Raw genomic sequence first — 4,555 nt, 5'->3', positions numbered from 1 at the left:
CTCCTGTTACCATGGATGGTGATGCTCTCACCCTTTTGGCTGTTATTTTCTTTCCTTCGAAATACTGTAGATGTTGTTGTTCTTGATGTGATCACAAAATCTCTGCCTCTCGGTTATGATTATTCTTACAATTATCACCATGGTGATAAAGCAACATTTTCTTTTATCTCATTAACAATTATTTCAGAAATATTGCTTCGTTTTTACTTCCTTTTAATATCTTATTTACGAATTGCCCTCCAAGATATTTTAAGAACAATAGACTCTTTTAAAGCCTGATAAATAGCAACCATGTTATATTATATATTTAGGCTAATTGAAATGGCACACCAGTCAAAAGCAAAATAATGCGATACTTCTCGATAACAAGCTATCTGTGTTTAAAATATTGTCCACTTCGATCTTTCTCTCTGTTTGATATAGTGTTCCTCAAATTTCTCAACATTAATAAAATAGTCCCTTAATACCACAACTCCTTATTGCCACAGCCTCTTAATAACATACCACAGCTGCTTAATTCAGAAGAAGCATAGCATTGCTTCATCAAAGAATATAGTGCTACGGTACATTCAATCCAGGCAACTATAAAAGAGTTTTCAGTTGTTTCTTTTGTAGGATTTGTTTCGCTCACACCAGCTCTGTTCTTTCAGACCTAAGATCAGATCTATTAATACTGGGGCCATGTCATCTTATTAGGGACTCGCAAATGATACATTCATATAATGTAAAACAGTAAAAAATGATTTGCTGGCTACTTAGATCCTAGTTCACGTCAATTGTTAATTTTTCCATAAGGTTAGTTGTAGTTGCTGATGCTGTTACAGTGAGTACCTAAGACTATACGGAAGGCATCTAATGCACTTTATTTGTGATGTGACCAGTACACAAAACGTTTAAATCTCATATGGCAGAAATATTGTCTATCAATAAACAAAGCTTTTGTGTTCCTAAATGTCTTTCCATTGTCACTATCAATGACAGACTTATAACATCAGTCCTAGAGCAACAACTGCTTCAATCAATATTAAAATCTAACTAGTTTAATCATGAAATAATTAGCTGGAAAATAGTATGAATCGAGGTCACCTTTCAGTGGTTGCAATCAGTAAAAGACAAGACAAGACTCAGTGAAGAAAGCAGAGCATGCGCAGTATTTGAAGTAATGATAAATTATTTTTGCATTTCGCTCTTCAAGCGAAAAAGCTAGTAGGTTTTTCACTTGCAACTGTACAACGATTACTACAAAATGATAGAAGATAAGAGTTTATAATCTTATACAATTAGAATCAGTCAAAAGAGTGTTCAGTGTTGTATGAGACATGGAAACAAAGAAAGACAGACAAGTCTCATCATACTTTTCTCACACAAACTTCAGATGCTGTCTTTGGAATGAGCTCACGAAACATAAGTATTTATAAAACAAAGAACTGTTAAATTCCACAGTGACTCACTCAACTAATTTATGGTGAGGAATTGCCGTCGATACATTGAATTTAGAACTTGTAGGTTTGGGCGATCACGTCTTCTCTATAATCCAATCACACTGAAATAAATTACACTGGAGCATAACTACCTTATATAATCATCAAGGTATTCCTCGTAACAACAGCATAACAGCACTGCCAATTCATTGCGAGAGGACCATATCATCTACACGTTACTATATCGGAACAACAGCCATTAAGCAACAACACGGGAATGCAAGATAGCTATAGTATCTGAACATCACTATATTGCACCAAAAATGTCATTAAAATATCTTCAGAAAATTCATCAAAAATATCATCAAAACACTACTTCAGCAACGCCCTACGTCGCTTCTTTACATCAGGATTACAACATAGCCACAGACTGCAGTCAAATCACATTATTATATTATTACTACAGGGACTTGACACCATCTCAATAGAATGGCAACAACATATATTTGAATAGTTCTAGAACACTAAAAGCTCTATTAGTGCGTCTACATAGCAGTATCCCAATATAACAATATTCTTTTCTACTCTAGGCACAAGGCACACAATTTTGGGGGAGAGATCCAGTCGATTAGATCGACCCCAGTACACAACTGGTACTTAAATTGTCGAACCCGAAATGATGAAAGGCAAAGTCGACCTCGGCGGAATTTGAACTCAGAACGTAACGTCAGACGAAATACAGCTAAGCATTTCGCCCGACGTGCTAAAGTTTCTGCCAGCTCACCGTCTTACCTAAGTTTATATATAGTTTGTATATATACGTAAAGGTAGCAAGTTGGTAGAATTGATAACACGCCGGGCGAAATACTTAGCTGCATTTCGCCTGTCTTTACGTTGTGGGTTAAAATTCCGCCGAGATCGACATTAGCTTTCATCCTCTCGGTGTCGATAAAATAAATACTAGTTGAGCACTGGGGTCATTGTAATCGACTTAACCCCAACTCTGAAATTGCTGGTCTTGAGACAAAATTTGACATTATTAAATCACCCAAAGAAAAAAAATATATCATCGATATTCTTAGCATTATTGCATCGCCATGATAACATCATAGCATTTCCAAAATATCACCACAACATCAGTAGAATATCGTTCTTGTAATAGGAAAATATCTTTACAAGTCCACAATTCGTCCTTCTCTGGAATACTGTTGTCATATTTGGGCAAGTGCACCATCTTGTTACTTGGATCTCCTCCACTGGGTTCAGAATTGTGTCCCTAATTCGATTGATCCTACTCTTGCTTCATCTCTGCTACTCTTGTCATAGCGTTAATCTTTTCTATCATTATTGTCTCAGGAAATGTTCTGATGAACCTTTATCTCTTTGTTCCAGATTACTTTGTGCCACCTCACCTGACTCGAAATTGACAGTGTTTCATTCAAATGTTGTTGTACTTCCAATAACAAGCATCTCTTTTTTACGGTCGTAGCTTTCTACCTCAAATTGCCAGACTTTGAAACTCTCTTTCCTATCATTGTATCCTTTCTTCTCATGACCTGAACTCTTAACTCCGAAGTAAATCCATTCTTTTCCTCCTAATTTCTCCTCGTTTATAATCCCTTACACTAAATGGTTTTCCGCCTTGCTTGGGACTTTCAATTAAAAACAAAGATAAAGAAAACAATATTCCAAAAGCATTGAAGCAGACTCGAAACCGAATCGCTGGACAACCGTGAAGATGTCACGTTGAGATCTCTGTCATTTCACCTGATGGGGCCGATTAACAGATCAATCAGCGCTCAGCCATCACGTGATTCAACTTTCTTGAATCTTCTAATGAACCTCATAAAAAGTAGGATTTTTGTTTTGGCAGTTACTTCAGAACGTCGAGGGAATTACTGTAACGACTCCATTGTCATTTTCCATTCACCAGCCGTGCAGATAGAAGCTACAGATTTTACTGTCATGAATTTACAGCGATTATTTTTTTCCAGTTGTGATGGCCTAAGCGCAGACAGAAATGTTTCATCTATTTACTTAAAAACCCCAGTATTACGTCACTCTCAGTGTGTATAAATTGTCACTTTTTATTTTTCATCCAGAGATCAACAGAAAATACAATGTGCGATGAATAAAGCTTCTGTTGATAATTCGTAAGTGTTAGAAAGACATTTTCACTCCTGGTAGAAAGAAATTTTCATTCTCCACAAACATCAAGGAGCAACCACAGCACAACAGACGACAACTTCACATAAATACGGCAAACACATCAACAAGATTACCAAACTATTGCAAAATAACCACCAGCAATAATGATTTCTTAGTCATGTTGGTGAAGAGTAATATTTGCAGTTTATTTTATCCATCTAGGAAAGGTGAAAATAAATGAAGTCAAATACGGTGTTATTTGAAAAAAACACGAATTATAATCCTTTCTACTAAAGGCCTAAGGCCTGAAAATTTTGGTGAAGGGACTAATCGATTGGATTGACCCCCAATGTTTCACTGGTACTTAATTTATCGACTCGAAAGGCTAAAGGCAGAGTCAACCTAGGCGGAATTTGAACTCAGAACGTAAGGATGGGAAAAAGACCAGAAAGCATTTTGCCTAGTGTGCTAACGATTCTACCACCTCGTCGCCTTAACACAAATAATAATAATAATTATAACAATAATAATAATAATGATAATAATAATAAAAATAATAATAATAAATCCAGTATCATTAATGTCAGGTTATTAAAGATCATATTTACATTTATTATTTTATTTTTTTTTGTAAGTATGGCTTTGTAGCTCAAAATCTCGAGAATAAGAGATAAGCGAAAGATATGACTAATCATTTCAGAAAAAGATGGTCAAACAAAAATGACCAGCGTGTTTTCATGTATTTTTATCAATAGCAATACAATGCACAATAAAACCTCGATATATTCTGTCTTGCTTTGGTCCATTCAGATTTAGTAGGATTTACATAGTCATTACAGCCAATCACACACACACACACACACACACACATGCATACACATGCACACAAAAATAAAATTATCCGAAGTAGCACACACACACACGAATGCGCTCATATATATATATATATATATATATATATATATATATACACACTCACGTGGATG

General features: G+C 35.5%; 1 long non-coding RNA gene across 1 annotated transcript in view; it reads left to right on the top strand.

The window, feature by feature from the left end:
- LOC149137518 (uncharacterized) overlaps positions 1–4,140 on the top strand; it is an 8,613-nt gene extending 4,473 nt beyond the window's left edge. The window contains exon 2 of the long non-coding RNA XR_016241270.1: positions 3,524–4,140. This is a non-coding gene — a long non-coding RNA (uncharacterized LOC149137518). The remainder of the gene's footprint in view (positions 1–3,523) is intronic.
- The last annotated feature ends 415 nt before the right edge of the window (positions 4,141–4,555 follow it).

Source organism: Octopus bimaculoides, chromosome 1 (assembly GCF_046866305.1).
Source record: "Octopus bimaculoides isolate indiv1 chromosome 1, ASM4686630v1, whole genome shotgun sequence".
NCBI lineage: Eukaryota > Metazoa > Mollusca > Cephalopoda > Octopoda > Octopodidae > Octopus > Octopus bimaculoides.
This window is presented reverse-complemented; position numbering and strand designations above follow the sequence as displayed.